Here is an 18,651-nt window from a genome sequence, read left to right on the forward strand (position 1 = left end):
TCGTACTCAATGTAGAGATGATCGGAGAGGGTTTCCTCCACCGATACCCGCCACTTCCTTTTCTTGTCAGCTGCAGAGGGCGTGGCCCATGTAAGATCCACGATTGATTCTCTTTGCGGCCGGACCAGGGTGCTACTCGACCCTGTATTTATGAGACATAGGTCGAAAACCCGCGGACCATATTTTCAGGACCCCGCCTCTCCTGTCTGTGGCGCGGGAACCCCAATTCACTGACTTCGAGTTGTAGTACCCGATCAGAACCATTGGTCGAGGAAGCCGACTGCGGACATATTCCGCTGTCATCTAAGGCCCCCTCGAACCTGGCGAGATCCCAGCTTGAGGGAATGTATATCCCCACAAACGTGATGGGCCCCCAATCTACAGCAACGTACGTGTCATCCTCTCCTGCTTTACTTCAAGGAGAGCAACCTTTCTCATAAATCTAATGGATCGCCACCGAGCCCGTGGTGTTGTATGCCCAGCAGGGGTGATCCAACGGAACTCCCCGCGGCAGATACAGCTCGGCGGCGATCCCCAGACTGCACTCACGCTCGCTGAGTGCCTGGATAAACAAGTCCGGCGCCTTGCAAGCGTGGTTCAAGTTGGCCTGGAGGACTTTTTCGACCATTTATGCTTGTCCGGCATTGTCCTCCACAACGTCCTCGGCCGTTGCTGGTGTCGCCTCTATTGGCGTCGCCTCTATGGCCTCCCCTTGAGAGAAAACTTGCTTTGTTCTTTTTATGATGGAGCTTTTGTCCCCGGCCTGTGGTCCGTCTTCAAGCCCAAGTCCGCACAAACAGGACAACGTGTCCTGCCCGTGTAGTCTCGGGCAACGTGTCCAGGGGCGCCGCAGTTGTAGTTCAGGTCTCGCCTGTCTACGTCGCTAGAGCATTGTTCCTAGACGTCTCTTTTTGAGGCACCGGTGGCATTGGAGGGGACGCTGCCTCAACAATTGGACCCCGGCCTTTACCCAGCCGAGGGCAATCCTCCCCTCCCTCGCCGCTGAGTGCCACAGTTAGTGGGCACTGCACCCATGCAGTGTCCATCGCTTCCTTCTCGAAGCGGATCTTTCCCACTCTTACATCAGAGGAGTCACATTCTCCTACCTTGGCCACCTCGAAGGCTATCTTCTTCTCGGTGGCCGATTCATCGACTTCCTTGATTCTGAAGTCGCCTTTTTTAACGGGGCGAGTTACTTTGACACTCAACGCCGAAAAGGACAGACCTAAGTTGGGTCACAAAGGCGTCTGTCTTTGCAGCCCTATCCTCCCCGGCAACGTCATATTGAGGGTCCCTGTAATGACCCTCGTAGCCCGCACGTTCGCGATTCCCAGATTTGCCATATTTATCTGGGATCGCGCCATGCTAACCACGTCCCTGTAGCTGTCTTCGGGGCAGGTAAGGACAACGGCGGTTGTCCTCAGTGTTTTCTTTTCCGCTTTTTGGGGCACGTTTTTGGGGTTCGTCCTCTGCCCTCCATAGTTGAAGGGGAGGAAGCCGCTCGCGCCTTCAGCGCCCACACCCTTTTGCAAGAGAGATTACTCTTTGGCCTGTTGTTTGGGCCCTTTTTTTGCGGCCCACTTCGCCCTTCTCCCGACTACTTTTGCCCAGGAGTCATCCTGGGTTTGGGGCTGCGTCGGGGCAGCGGAGCGGGTCTTTGCAGTTCCCGTAGTTGTGGACGCTTTTTGGGTGCGCGTCTGCTCTCTGAGAGGGGAGGGGGTTGAATAGCGGGGGTCTTTCCCCCACCACCCCCCTTTGAGAGAGTGATACCTTTTGCCTGGGCGACGGTGGCTTTATGGTTGGATCTAGGGAGGGTTTAGGGAGTCCTAAGACGTTGCTCACCGCAGAGATCTTTGCCTTATCCTGGAAGACTTCGCTGTAGGATCGTTTCTCTTCCTGAGCATTAAGGAGGCTTTGTATGCCCTGCGATCATCCTACGCTTCCTTGTCCTCTTCTTATTCCTTTCGGGTAAGAGAACCCGAGAGTCATCCTCTTACCTTTTGGCCTCAGCGGGGGCCTCTGCGGTTGCTCCCATCCGCTGTCCGGGAGATCGAGGTCCATTGGATACTGGTCTCTCAATGGTGTCGGAGCGATCTCTCTCATTCCCGCACCATTCTCTAATGTGTGTTTGTCCGAGCCAGTCTGCAGAGCCCTAATTTTCTTTCGAAGACCCTCTATTTTTTCTCTTGGTGTGTCCTCTCTGCCCGCGGGATGAGTTCTATTCGCAAGCATGATGACAGCGGCTTCTAAATAGCAAGCCGCGTCCTTCAGTTGTTAAATCGTCCCTTGAGGTTCCTCGATATCAGCGCGGCTTTTTTTACAACCAGTACCTCCCACGCTAGTGTCCTTGTTGGTTTTAGTTTGTTCTTCCATTTTATTTCTTCCCACTCCCTGCGGAGGCTCTGCCGGCCGGCGTATCTCCTACGACCAAGGGGCGACCCGAAACATGACCGGAATCGCCCCGCTGACCGCGCCTCGGGTTCTCCCAGGGGGCCGGCATATGCCACAGGCCGGGGGAATACCACACCCCTGCACTGGGCTCCGAGCCTCTTACACGCCCATGAGGGGGTTTGACTCCCCCACGGGTTTTCAGGGGTCCCCGGCCCCGCCCTACACGCCGTGGCAGCCAGCATGCCTTCCAGCGGGGGTTCATAGCTGCTGGAAGGCAAACACCTCTGCCGGTGGCCCGGTTCGGAAAGAAAAAGCGGTCCCGATTTACCGGAAGTACTTACTCTCGCCGCCGTTCCTCGCCTCGGAAACGTCCGAGCGGTCCCGACGGCAGGCAGACGCGGCACCCTCCGGGTCATGCCCTTGGATAACCCCTCCGGGCACAGCCCCTCGGGTAACCGCGCCCTATCTACTCCACTACTCCCGATCCAATTTCGGAGACGTCCAAGCGGCCCGGGTGTGGCCAACTCCGAGGGGAGACTGGGACAAAAGCCACACTCTTTACCAGTTCCCCCAGAGCTCCTCTCTTGTCGTCTGCCTCGGAGACATCCAAGCAATCTCGGCGGCAGACCCACATGGCACCTCCGGGTAATGCTCCTTGAGTAACCCCTCCGGACAAAGCCCCTCGGGTAACCATGCGTGGTCTAAAACGCTGACCCGGCCCCGCCTCAAAAACGTCCGAGTGGCCCGGGTACAACCAGCCCCAGGGACGCTGGGACGAGAGTTTCCACTAGCATCCTGGGATTTCTCATGTCGCCGGGCCCCGTTCCACGAACGACCCCGGCGACCGATCAGCATAGCCTCCTTCGGACTAAGCCCTTCGGGACAACGCTCGGGGCAAAGCCTTTCGGGTGATCATGCTGATCCCTCCGCCGGCGTGATCCCCTCCGGGCAAGGCCCTCCGGGTGATCACGCGCGGCACTCACACCCCCACCCCGGCGCCTCCAACCGCCAAGAAACTCCACTCCATGCTTCAGGGGGAACTCCCCCAGGAAATCCCCAGAAAAGAACCTCCCGAGCGAGACAGAGAACCCCAGCGGCCCCAAGGCTGCAAGCCCAGTATTTACTAATGGGCTTAGAGCATGGCGGGAGGGGAAGCGCCGAAGCGTGCAGTCCTCTCTCCTAACGGTGCCATGCCACCGGGCGTTTGTATTCCGGCTCGTCATCCTTTACCACATACGAGCTGAAGCTCTGCGGAGAAGTAGGGCCCCGTGTCCCCGATGTATGAGATACTCCCACACACCGAGAAGAGCCCCCAGAAATCGAGGGCAGGTCCCCAGAGACTGGGAGCGAGTGTGCCTTGAGCTATAAGGCACAGTCCGCTCTTAGTACCCCTCACAAAACTATCCTCTTGCGAAGGGTGAGCTCCCTCATCACGCCAAGGTAGCGGACAACGAGGGAGACCTAAGGACGCGACCTACGACAACACGGACAACGCATTGTAACCGTGTAGCGACCCGCAGGATCACCTTACAACGCCGGACCGCCAGCTGTATCAACATCGCCGAGCGATGACCTGCAGCGTCAGCAAACAAGTTAAGAATTCCACAGGCGTACGCACGACAGAAATATGATTCTGTATCGCGATAACCCAAGAAATTTCCGCGAATATATTTGCGACAGGGACGTAATCGTAAGGTACGACAGTCGGCAGAACATACGCAAAAATATTCGCTGTCAAGACGCGAACAGATATCGATATGATAGAGCTACGAACGATAGGTATGACAATCGATGCGACTCGCGAGACTGCTCACGCGACCGAGACCTGGATAGACGACAGAGTTATCGACGTGATCTACGAAGAAACACTCGCGATCAAGGATCCGAAGACGAACAAGAATTTTGCGACGAAAACCGGAACAGACGCGAAGAAGAGAGATACGTCATCGCATACGGACGCAACGAGTACGTAAGAAACCGCAGAAATATACGCAAAAGATACATGACGTTAAAGGAAACAAGGGAACTTATACCCACGTTCTACTGCAAATCACAGCGCGAACTCAATGAATTTCTAAATGCATGCACGTACGCTATCAGTCATATAGACGGACGCGACGAGGACAGTCTAGTTTGGGGCATCCTTAGCACAAAAATCAAGAGAAAGGCTTGGCTTGATTGCAATACGCGAGATATACGAACTTACGAGGAGTTAAAAAGGCAATTAGAATCAACATATCAAAGCAAGCATACGACTACTCATTTACAAATTGAGTTTCATTCCCTTAAACAAAAAGCAAACGAAGACTCACAAGCTTTCGGAACTCGCGATGGAGCTTTACAAATCAATGATCGAGAGACGAGCGCGCTGCACGACAAAAAACGCGTTATCCTCAACACGATACAAGGTCAGGCGTTACATAACTTCCAGACGGGACTACGTAAGGAAATAAGAAAATATAAACCATCGTTAGGTCACGGGATTATCGTACATTGAAGGATGCTATCAACGCAGCAATAGCGGAGGAAAATGTCAGGAACGCCAACGCGATCCGATCAACTAAAAATAACTAACGGGATATAAAATTGTCATTGCAAAATATCGGAAAAAATACCTGTTATAAATGCAGAAAACTAGGCCACATCGGGCGAGAATGCCGTAGTAGTAAATACGCGCCTCCGAAATTGGAAAAGTTAGCCCGCGTGACAGCTGTAGCAAAGTTTTGCAAGCATTGCAAAAAATGTGGACACCTTTGCAAAGAATGCTAGCTCGTCAACGGAAAAAATAAAGTGACTAAGGCGGATAAATCTAATAAGCGCAAGGCACAGATGCATAAGGGAAAATTGCACAGAAAAATCGGAAGACGACCGAAAAGAGGGTAGGTCACGAAAAACAAATCCCGAAGGAGAGACCCCGGCACGCGCAATCAAGTATCGCGTATCACACATACGACCAACACTACAAGAGACCGCAGGTTTAGATTTAATTACACTACCAATGCGCGAAGTTCAGAATGGCACAGTTAAAATGCTATTCGATTCAGGGGCCACTATTTAATTAATAAAACTTAAATATTTAAAAGACGACGCTTTTATATAAAGGAAAAATTATCATAGCATTACGGGACACAAAGCGCGGACAATAGGAAAGACACATGCGACATTTGACATAGGCAACCGGAAGATAAAGCACACAATCTACGTCGTCAAAGACGATTTTCCCATGGAATACGAAGGAATTCTCCGGATAGATTTTTTGTAGAAACAGGGAGTTAACTGCAATTTCAAAAAACGGGAACTCACTATAGGAGACGCCGTCAGCGCAGCGAAACGATTATTCGAGCCGCCACAAATAAAAATAGCGCAGGAAGAGCTCGTAAGAGCCGAAGAAACTACACCCGGTGTCTATATAGAACGATGCCTCGTGCAACCGGAAAACTACGTGTGCCCAATTAGCGTTATAAATACGACTAATAAAATCATCGAATTACGAACACCATTAATAACCATAGATAAAATTAATATGGAAACAACGCGTGACATAAACTTCACACAAACAGAAATCTTGAAATACTCGAGCAAAAGGAACCGGAAAATAAGACAACTATTACAAACAGAGCATCTCAACTCGGAAGAACGACAGACTATACACAGGATATGCGAAGAATACTGCGATTTATTTCTTTTAAATGGAGAACCACTGAGCTGCACTGCGACCGTGGAGCATGAGATAGCCACACGTGCCGACTCAGCACTGGTCAACGTACGACCGTACTACCTTCCGGAAAAGCATTAAGCGGAAGTAAATAAACAGATTAAAGAGATGCTAGATGCCGGCATTATCAGGTCAAGCGTAAATCAATGGAACGATCTGCTATTAGTAGTGTCGAAAAAGCTGACGCATCCGGAAAACCGAGACTGAGAGTAGACTTCTGAAAAGTAAATGACCTTATGATAGGCGACTCGTTCCCGATAGCAAATATCACGGACATTATGGATCAACTGGGAAACGCCAAGTACTTCACCACTCTGGATCTGGCATCAGGATACCACCAGATACCAATGGCGGAGCAAGATAAAAGCAAGACAGCCTTTTCAACCCCCTACGGACATTACGAATCGGATGCCATTTGGACTGAAAAATGCACCCGCGATCTTTCAACGGCTAATGAATTCAGTCTTGACCGGAATTCAAGGGCTCAGATGTTTTGTATATTTCGACGACATCGTCATATACAGATTAAACTTAGAAGATCATAATAAAAGACTTGTGGAAATCTTGCAGAGATTACGAGAACACAATCTGAAGCTGCAGCCAGATAAATGCGAATTTCTGCAGAAAGGGGTAATACATCTAGGACACATTATCTCTGAAGACGGAATATCTCCTGCCTGACTCATCAAAATTAACAGCGATAAAGGACTTTCCGACGCCAAAAAAGGTAAAAGACATCCAGTCATTCATTGGATTAGCTGGATATTATCGTAAGTTTATACAAGACTTTTCAAAAATCGCGAAGCCTCTAACAAAATTGACAAAGAAAAACGTAACCTTTGCGTGAAATAACGAACAGCAGATAGCGTTCAACATGTTAAAAGAAAAATTAACGACGGCACCTGTATTACAGTATTCCGATTTCCATAAGGAATTCAACGTAACCACGGACGCTTCCGACTATGCAATCGGAGCCGTGCTCTCCCAGGGCCCGATAGGTAACGACCGACCAACTGCATACGCAAGCAGAATATTATCGCACGCGGAACAAAATTATAACACGACCGAGAAAGAACTACTCGCGATCGTGTGAGCCGTGAAACATTTTTGACTATATGTTTACGGAACTAAGTTTAAAATTATAACGGATCACAAACCGTTGGTATGGCTCTTTAGCGTTAATGACCCCGGTTCAAGATTAATCCGATGGAGATTAAAATTAGAAGAATATGATTACAAAATAAAATTAGAAGAATATGATTACAAAATAAAATTAGAAGAATATGATTACAAAATCATACATAAGGCCGGACGAGCGAACGCAAACGCTGACGCACTAAGTCGAAACGTAACAAGAAATGCCAGTCAAGAAGAAAGAAAAGAAGAGATCTTTAAGATAGAAAAGGAGAAAGAGAAAGAAAATCCAACGAAAAAATATACACAGAAGAAAAAAGCAAATACTTTACGAATATCATAACGCGCCGATCGGAGGACACCAAGGTATCGAAAGAACAATTTAACGAATTCGCCTACTGCATAATTGGCCAGATCTGAAAAAAGACGTCGAAAAGCATATTGCAAAATGTGAGTCGTGCCAAAAAAATTAATCGTCACGAAAAAATAAAGCGCCACTAATAATTACTGACACACCGGATGAACCATTTGAGAAATGTGCATTAGATATAGTAGGACCACTAACGGTAACTAGAAACGAAAATTAATATTTACTAACATTCCAAGACAGCTTAACAAAATTTAGCAAGGCAATACTGATACCGAACCAGGAGGCCGGAACAATCGCAAAAGAATTCGTAACGAAAATAATTCTCGAACACGGAATTCCAAATAAAATTCTGACAGATCAGGGAACAAATTTTCTAAGCGTAATCTTTAAAAATACTTGCAAATTACTAAAAATCGAAAAGCTGTAAACAACCGCATATCATCCGGAAACGAATGGAGCACTAGAACGATCACATAAAACATTAGCCAAATACCTTAGACATTATATCGACGCTAATCAGACAGACTGGGACGAATGGACACCGTACGCAATGTTTGCTAATAATACGACCCCGCATATAGCAACGGGTTATACGCTTTTCGAATTAATATACGATCATCAAGCAAATTTACCGACAGCATTGACAAAACCGCCGAAAATGATCTATAGCTATGACGATTACGTCCAGGAACTTAGGGAAAGGCTGAGAGCCACTCAGCAGATCGCAAAAAATCGCGTTCAGGAAGAAAAAATCAAAGCAAAGAAATACATGGTTTGTCCGGAAAATAAGTGTACTGATTTTTTCCCGCCGCTCCAGGCGCGCCCAGCACCGCTCTGACGGGCTGGGAGTGAAGGGGGGTATGTTGACAAGCGACGCTGAAAACGGCAGCCGGCTCTGAGCTGTGGTGTAGTGAGGAGCTCCGTTAACGCGAACCTCTACGCTCGACCCACGTCACGGAACGCGATGCCGAAGTTTTTGGAGCAGCGTTATTCCATCAAATTTGCGGTAAAGCTTGGGAAATCGCCTACCGAAACTGTCGGTATGATTAACCAGGCTTACGGGGAGTCAGCCATGTCCAGAAACATGATCTTTCAGTGGCACAAGATGTTCGTGGAGGGCAGAGAAGAGGTCGACGACGAACCACGGCCTGGACGCCCATCAACGACACTCACCGACGAAAATGTGCAAAAAATTCGCGATAAACTGAACTCTGATCGTCGTCTTAGTGTTCGGATGATAGCAGAGGAGTGTAATATGCCAAAAACAATAGTGCACGAGATTATTAGGGACCAATTAGGCATGCGTCTCACACCGCGCTTGTCGTGTCGGAGTTCTTGACCAAGCACGGCGTGGTAACGCTGCCGCACCCGCCCTACAGCCCGGACTTGGCACCACCGGACTTCTTTCTGTTCCCCAAGATAAAGAGGAGTTTGAAAGGAACGCGTTACGGGACTTTGGACGCCGTCAAAGAGGCCGTGACGACGTGTCTTCGAGAGGTCCCCGATGATGCCTTCGCGAGAGCGTTCCAGGAATGGGAACGCCGCTGGGACAAGTGTATCGATTCACAAGGGTCCTATTTTGAGGAATATTAGCTTAAAGTATGGAAAAGTACAATAAATTTTTTTTCCCGAGCTCAGTACACTTATTTTCCGGACAAACCATGTATTATGATAAAAACGCGAAGGAAACAAAATTTAAAGTCGGCGAAAAAGTGCTGATGTACGATGAGACGCTACGACGAGAACGGTCAAAGAAACTTGACACCTTATGGACAGGACCGTATACGATAATTGAAAAGAACTCCGACGTCAATTATACAATAAAAAAGGGAAGACGGACGATAAGAATACACGCAAATAAGCTAAAATTATTCATAGATAATTCGAAAAATACATACCTCGAGGCGGTTAAATCACGGCACCAAAACACCAGCTCCAGCATGGGCTGCGTTCGGAAATCCTACCCGTGGGGTAGAGTTAAGGCAGGGTTAAAGCAGAAACCCGGCTGGGTAATACCGAGTTAGGCGATTTTCCGAACGTACAAGGTAAACAAGTAAAATGGCGACTGTTCGGCGAAATCAAATAATATTTTCACTTATAATAAGTAGTCACCATTTATTAGAAATACTAACAAAAATTATACAAAATATAACAGAGGAAACTGAAAGTGTAGAAAGTGATAATGATTTTAGTGAAACTCTTTTAGTCGAAAATATCCAACGAATCCGAGGAAAACAACAGAAACCTGCCCGGATAACAGGTTACGTGAATAATATAATTCCTCGTTACACGACAAAGCAATTTCGGCATCATTTTCGAATGCTGCCTGAAGTTTTTGAAATTCTTGAAAATCGTCTTGGACCGTCATTATCTAATGTCGAAACTGTAGGACGTCCAATGATACCTGTACGTACACAGCTTTTATCAACAATCTGGCTACTTAGCACACCAGATTCTTTCAGGTATATGGTATTTTATATACATAATAGTTAAATATAAATAGCAGTGTTTATAATATCGTTAAGAAATTTTATTTTTATAAATTGTTCTTTTCAGATCTGTGAGCGAAAAATTTGATTTGGGCAAATCTTCTTTGAACGACTGTGTGCGTCGTGTTGTTAAATTATTGTACAGCATTGCAAATGAAATAATTGTATGGCCTACAGGCCAAAACTTAATAACTTCAAAGGAGAAGTTTATGTCTATTGGACAAACCCCTATACCTGGCATAGTGGGAGCCATCGATGGCACTTTTATATTTATAAAAAAATCAGATATTGAGGTATTTTCTCTTTTAAATATTTGTTATTTACATTTTGTGTTATTTAATAAAGAAATTAATATATATATATAGTTTTTACTTAATTTTTATTTTATAGGAATTTGCTATTCACTACAAATGCCGAAAGCTACAGTATGCTGTAGTTCTTCAAGCTATCTGTAATGCAAATTTACTTTTCACTGATTGTTTTGCTGGTTATTCAGGGTCAGTTGGGGACTACAGAGTTTTTCGCAATTCAGATTTATATAGAGAAGTTTGTAGAGATCCCTCTGTTTTTTTCCTGATGGAGAATTTATTATTGGCGATAAAGCCTATCCTGTTTTAACATGGTGTATTCCCCCATTTAGAAACAATGAGCGCCTCACACAAGTAAGTCTAAAGATGTATTATCTTTAAGAAATGTTTTGCTTAATATATTTTTTTATTTATGTAATTGTTTATTTCAGCAGCAGAAAAAATTCAACACTGCAATATCACAAAAGCGACAAGTTGTAGAAAGAGCTTTTGCTCTATTAAAAGGAAGATTTAGGCGATTTAAGTTTCTTGATATGTCACGCCTGGACTTAATACCATATTTTATTATTGCGGCCTGCGTTCTTCATAATATCTGCTTGGATGGCATTGATGATGATGTGGAAAAGTTTATAGAAGAAGGAAGAGAATTACATCAAGAGGAAAATAATGAGAGGGAAGATATAGAACACAATAATAGAGAACAAGAATGTGTTGACGGCGAAGTAAAACGTAACTATTTGTGCCTTCAAATTGCTGGCAGGCAGTAACAATAAAAATGTATATATTGCTTTATTAAAAACAAATAATACATTAAATAAGCATTTTTCTTTAAAATTATCAGTTGCATTTTAAGAGACGTTATTAAAAAAACAAACTACAATAATATTCTTTATTTACAGATGGATTAGTCTGTGCACGTGAAGCTACGCCTAACAATTTTACATTGGTAGGAGTTATTCCTGTATTTGGATCATCTTCTTCAAGCTTGAATGAAGCTTCTTCAATGATTAATACATCCAATTCAGAGATTATAAATTCACAGGGATTAAAACCAAGTCACAAAAATGAACAAAAGATGCTGTGCTCTTCTTAATTGATCAATGGCAAAAAATTCATCAAAATTTGCGAGTACAACTATTAGAAATGAAGAAGTATGGAAGAATATAGCTAAAGAACTAGAAAATGCAGGTTTTATTGGATACACTTGGAAACAAACTCAAGAAAAATGGAAAATGGCCAAAAATATGCGTAAAGCATATATTAAAGTAAAAAATAATAAGGGGGATAAATGCAGTTGCGCAGCAAGAAAATAACATGCAAATTTTATGATGAATTTGATGAAATCTTTACAAAGAGCCCAAAGTGGTCAACCAATAAGTACTGCATCTTCTCGTAATCCCAAAACTTTGTTATGTGCAGACACCGATTCAGATTCTGACAAAGACATCAAAACACTCAAAAAAAGAAAACTAAGTTGCGGAAAGATACTTTCACATATTTATCAATCCTCAGAGAAGAATTAATTATTGTTAATGTCAGGGAAACAGCTCGAGAGGAGCGACATAAACAAACATTAAACGTTCTTAATAGAGCTATTGATTCTTATAAAGCTGAAATGCAAAAATTAATTGCTAAATTTCAAATACAAATTTTACAAGAGATTTGCTTATTATATAGAACATTGATAGAAAACATTGATTTTTTATACTGCTATATGTGAACCCCGTTTTTTTTCTATTTGAACACACTTCACACCGGATTGTGCAACTTTGCTTATGTCGTAATTTGCTCGTATTCTGATTCGCTCTTGTCGTCTTTTACTTGTTGGACATTACACATTTTTGTAAGTGGCCGCGTGCATGGCTTCTCTTGCTTGAATAACATATATGGCTGTGCTTAAATTGTATTCAAAATCAGTTTAGTTTTTTCTGTTCTTCGAATTTATTTATTATGTATAAAAATATATTATATTTGTCGAACGACAAATTTTGCAAGAGCAGTTCATTGATTTGTTATAGAACACAAGTTCTAGAGATTTGAAATTTTTTTAAGTTTATTTTGCGACAAATGTAATATTTTATTCTAAGACTGAAAATAAATAGGTTTAAGTTTTAATGATATATATATAAGTTTATACTTTTAATTTCTATTACAATGTAAAACTAAAAAAAATGAATGAATGATTTGTTTACATGGCCAATTGTTTTTTTTAAAGAGAATTGTTACTTATGTAAAGATTTTACAACGTTTATTAATTGTTTTTAACAATATTGCTAAAAAATATTGTAATAGATGATAACAGTTATTTGCTATGTGTTATTGTGATGTACAATAACATTAAAAATGTTTTACATGATCTTTGCTCTCTGCTATAGTATTTTATAATAAAATATTAAAAATAAAATTTTTATATACTATATTATTTTATTTCTGACACCCTTTTACCTTTTTCTATTTGAATAAGATATTTCAAACATTTAGATAATGCTATAAATAAAATACATTTGATATCACTTGTATATTACGTATACTATAGGCTTACGACGCTTGCGACGCTACGATACGACTAATGTAGATCTAGCTTTACAAGGGACGTGACACAACTGTCCCCTTTTGATTTTAATAAGCTTTAAATATATTATAAAGTATAGCTCGAAATAAAAAAGACACACGTATTTTTTATTTCTGCGGAGTCACATGTTTAAGGGTTAAAATAAACCTTAGAAACTAAAGCAGTCCATTTGATTTATATATTAATAATTTAGTTTTTTTAATTGAAAAAAAAAATTTTTGGAAAAAATTCAACTATATGGTTAAAAAACATATAAAAACAATGCAACTTTTGGTATGCTGCCTTCTAAGCCGGGCAATAGAGCCAAGGAAACGAAACGAAAAATTAATTAAACGGAACTGTATCTCAATTTGAGATCCCAAAGTTCCACATATAAATTAATTTCGAAACTTACATATGGAGAAATAAGCAAATGAAAGGCAAATGAAAAATATGGGATCGAAAGGGTCTGAATAGCTTAGTTGGTAAGAGCAGTCGCCCGGAAAGTGAAAGACGCGGGTTCGATTCCCGCTTCAGCGACTTTTCGGACCTATATTTTTCTCGCTTATTTCTCCATATGTAAGTTTCGAAATTAATTTATATGTGGAACTTTGGGATCTCAAATTGAGATACAGTTCCGTTTAATTAATTTTTCGTTTTGTTTCCTTGGCTCTATTGCCCGGCTTAGAAGGCAGCATACTTATATTCTTTATATTGAGAGCCGATAAAAATATTTATTTCTGAATGCAACTTTTATTTGAAACGTTTTTTGATGTCTATTATAGTTTTGACAATATTCAATTAAAATCAAATAGACCGCTACAGCTTGTAGAGGTTGTTTCAACCCCTAAACGTGCGACTCCGCAGAAATAAAAAAATATACACGTGTCTTTTTATTTCGAGCTATTTTACATATTTTAAGCTAATATATGATACAGATGTAAGATAATATAATAAATAACAATGCATAATGTATCATTTTAAATAAATTTTTTAAATTATATTTAAACATTATTGTGTAAATATTTACTCTATTTTTATACACATCTATTATATTTATATAATATATTATATATATATAGATAGCTAAAATGTAGTAATTTAACTAAAATTTTCTCTTTACCTATAGCAATAGATATGTTATTAACATAGATATATAACGCAATAACTATTAATTATTTTAAAGTCAAACAGAATAGAAAGAGTAAATAACAGAAGATGAAAGGATGTCAGAAATAAAGTATAATACAATATATTATAGTATATAACTTCTCTTTTTGCTATTTTATTATAGAATACTATAGCAACGATAATATAATAATTTGTAATGTTATTGCACATCACAATAATATATAGTAAGTAACTGTTACCATCACATTGCAATATTTTTTAGCAATATTGTTAAAAACAATTAATAAACATTGTAAAATCTTTACATAAGTAACAATTCTCTTTAAAAAAAAACAATTGGCCATGTAAACAAATCATTCATTAATTTTTTTAGTTTTACATTGTAATAGATATTAAAAGTATAAACTCTTATATATATATATATATATCACTAAAACTTAAACCTATTTATTTTCAGTCTTAGAGTAAAATATTACATTTGTCTCAAAATAAACTTAAAAAAATTTCAAATCTCTAGAACTTGTGTTCTATAACAAATCAATGGACTGCTTTTGCAAAATTTGTCGTACGACAAATGTAATATATTTTTATACATAATAAATAAATTCGAAGAACAGAAAAAGCTAAACTGATTTTGAATACAATTTAAGCACAGCCATATATATGTTATTCAAGCAAGAGAAGCCATGCATGCAGCCACTTACAAAAATGTGTAATGTCCAACAAGTAAAAGACGACAAGAGTGAATCAGAATACGAAGAATACGAGCAAATTACGATTTCACATAAACAAAGTCACACCAGTGAAATGTGTTCAAATAGAAAAAAACGGGGTTTACATAGTAATATAAAAAATCAATGTTCTATATAATAAGCAAATCTTTAGCAAAATTTGTATTTATAATTTATCAATTAATTTTTGCATTTGAGCCTTATAAGAATCAATAACTCTATTAAGAACGTTTAATGTTTATGTCGTTCCTCTCGAGCTGTTTCTCTGGCATTAGCATCTTCTCTGAGGACTGATAAATATGTAAAAGTATCTTTCTGCAACTTAGTTTTCTTTTTTTTTGAGTGTTTTATTGATGAGTCTTTGTCAGAATCTGAATCGGTGTCTGCACATGACAAAGTTTTGGGATTACGAGAAGATGCAGTACTTATTGGTTGAACACTTGGACTCTTTGTAAAGATTTCATCAAGTTCCTCATAAAATTTGCATGTTATTCTTGCTGCGCCACTGCATTTGTCCCCCTTATTATCTTTTACTTTCATATATGCTTTACGCATATTTTTCCATTTTTCTTGAGTTTGTTTCCAAGTGTATCCAATAAAACCTGCATTTTCTAGTTCTTTAGCTATATTCTTCCATACTTCTTCATTTCTAATAGTTGTACTCGCAAATTTTGATAAATTTTTTGCCATTGTTCAATTAAGAAGAGCACAGCATCTTTTGACCATTTTGTACCTAAATTCTTTGTAACTTGTTTTGATTCCTGTGAATCTATAATCTCTGAATCGGATGTATTAACCATTGGAGAAGCTTCATTCAAGCTTGAAAAAGATGATGCGGATACAGGAATAACTTTTAATAAGATTATTAGGTGTAGTTTCACATGCACAGACCGAGCCATCTGTAACAAAACAAAGAATATTAATTAATTTTTTAATAATGTCTCACTTAAAACAAAACTGACAATTTTCAAAAAATCACTGAAAGTGTTTATTTGAAGTGTATTAAATCATTATTTATTTAAATATAAAACTCAAATATAAATTATATAAAACTTCTTAATTAATCTAAGAAATTCATTAACAAATATGAAAACATAACCAACATTTGGAACTATGAAAAAAATAAAAATATCTATTTATCAACTTGATCAATTATTAAAATAATATCGTGTTGAATGACTAAATCACCGTTTTCTAAACGGTATGGAATGTGACGTCCAGAAATTGGATTCACAGTAGATACCACGGTTTGTTCCATTATTTTATTATGTTTTCTTCGCGCCAAATGTGAGGAGTGGGGATAGGTTACTCTGCTAACCCTTGAAAATTTAGAGGTTGAAAAAGTAACGCTGAGGTACACGCCAACAACTTTACCTAGCATTTTCGGACGCAACTAGCGGGGTAATTTTAATCGACTCGGGTTAATTTCTGAACGGCCGTGGAGTAAGTTTCTTACCCAGGGTAGGATTTCCGAACGCAGCCATGGCATTCAAGAAGGCAAGAACACTGGCGCGCCGAAAAAACCATCTTGCTTGTGCTATAGAGAGCGACCGTTGGGAGGCATTTCCGAGATCAACATGGAGTAGAACCGTCCACCCCCATACGGCCAATCGAGCTCGTCAGCCAAGCGAGGTGTAGCCGGGGGTACATCGGCGTGCGTAAATAAGCCCCCGTAGGTGAAATCCTCCACCGGGCCATCCGGGAGAGGGCAAACAACACGTGCACTCCGGTTTGGTAAATTGCAACAAACCATTTTCACACTTAATCGAAGACGGCCAAAGACAGACTAAAAAGATCTCCACAGAGAGTATCTCGGAGGACAAAAAATTATCTCACTGCATAGAAATATGAATCCACATAAAGATAAAATAGTAAGAGGAATTATATATATTATTACAGGATACTCATATTCGGTGCAAACACAGCAATAGAAAGGAAACCAAGTCTGGAGCGGTACAAGGTAATAGAATTCAGGCACAGCTCGGGGGTGTATTTCGAAAAGATCGGACAACTCCATTATTCTAGGAACTCGTGGAAATTAGTTATAAAACTCAACCTAGCGCCTTTAAATTTTAGGAATAAACAGATAAAGAATTATTTAAGACAGACAGAAATATTATGCGACTCGACCATCCGCGGAACTACTGACTATGGAAATGCATGTGTTAACTCGAATAATGTTGTGAAGAGAGAGTTGAAATATCTACAGAACATACTGACGCAAATTAATACCATTTACAAAAGACCGACGAACAAACGCCGAGAACTCGTAAACGGGATAGGGTCAATAAAAAAAACATTATTCGGAATCATGGACGCGAATGACGAGGAACGCATAAATGAGCAATTGGGATAGAAAATAGACAACGAGTGACGGAACACGTAATGAGAAACCAACTGAAAGTAATAAATTCGACAATAGCACACATAGACAGATTAGAAGGAATAATCGACCATAATGAAAAATTATTAAAGAAAACGATAACTGAATCTATGACGGTACAGGAAATACAAGACCACTTTAGGGTCATAAACGCGATTATAAGCAAATTAATAAGAGACGCCGAAAATATAATAGAATATTTGACGTACATACGAAAAGGAGCAATGCACCCTAAATTAATGCCGGTCGACGATATTGTAAACTATTTGAAGGAAGCGGCAGCACAATTTCCGGAAGGACTGTACTTCCCTTTCAAAATTGACAAATACGACTGGCTAACAATAGAAAGTAATACCGTGATAGCAGCATATTACGATACGACAACAATTTATACCATTTTACGTTTCCCCTTGATATCACAGCCGACGTACGAGGTCGTAAAGACAACGGAATTTCCTACATCATACGCAAAAAATGTATATAGCTACATCAAAGTGAATAACCCAATAATCATAATAGATAAGGAAAAATTAACATACACCATAATGACGGAAAGCGAGTTACAGCAATAAAATAAATATGCAGTATATATGTAAACAAAATACATCCATACATTGCATAAATGTTGACGCGCCGTGTAAAATTCAAATGTATACGTAACAGTCGCGCTATCAGAACATGTGTAATATAGGACAGCGTATCTCAACTTATATGATATAAATAGCATTACAGCAAGGAGATACGTGGATATTTTCAACTTACGCTGAACAAACAATAACAGTGCAATGCGACGGGCAAATAGAGGAAAAAACAATTAGAAACATCGGAAAAATTATATTAAAAGGGTTTATAATTTAACAACAGCAGATACAACGTTACAGACAGAGAGAAAATCGTATAAAACCACCCTAGAAATCTTTCTACCAAAAATTAACATAACAATCACACAAGATGATAACATAACGGAACACAACATGGACACATTAAAGGACATCTCACACCAGTTAGAACTAACAAAACTTAAAGCCAAGTTAGAAGACATAAGTAACGACGTACAAAACAACGAACAATCTTTTTATACAAAAAACATTTCATTTACCCTATGACTTCGAGCGGAATAATAATACTAACGTTAATCATAATCGCCGTTGCAGTCTGGAGGAGAAAAATAAAAAAGACGTATAAAGAAGACCAAGAGTGATGTTTAAAATGCAACAGTAAATTTTTAATAACTTCGAGAAACGTCGATCATCGAGTCAACAATAGAAGTCACAGTTTGTATGTTTGTCAGAGGAAACAACGTCATAAATTAGAGCTGTCATCAAAAAACCTATTTTGTCAATAAATAACTAACGGTATCGCAACCGTTTCGCCGGATAATCATCTCGTCATAAGCATGCGCGAATTACCACGCGTCACCAATTACCAATAAAGGCCAGCGAGCGACC

The 18,651-nt window shown here is 40.5% G+C and overlaps 1 long non-coding RNA gene across 1 annotated transcript; it reads left to right on the forward strand.

The window, feature by feature from the left end:
* The first annotated feature begins 8,384 nt into the window (after positions 1 to 8,384).
* On the forward strand, positions 8,385 to 9,242 carry LOC114945724 (uncharacterized). The gene is made up of 2 exons (XR_003822463.2): positions 8,385 to 8,616; positions 8,707 to 9,242. It is a non-coding gene; the product is annotated as an uncharacterized LOC114945724 (long non-coding RNA).
* The last annotated feature ends 9,409 nt before the right edge of the window (positions 9,243 to 18,651 follow it).

The sequence above is a fragment of the Nylanderia fulva genome, unplaced genomic scaffold (genome assembly GCF_048542155.1).
Source record: "Nylanderia fulva isolate GAGA-0341 unplaced genomic scaffold, ASM4854215v1 Scaffold142, whole genome shotgun sequence".
Lineage (NCBI taxonomy): Eukaryota > Metazoa > Arthropoda > Insecta > Hymenoptera > Formicidae > Nylanderia > Nylanderia fulva.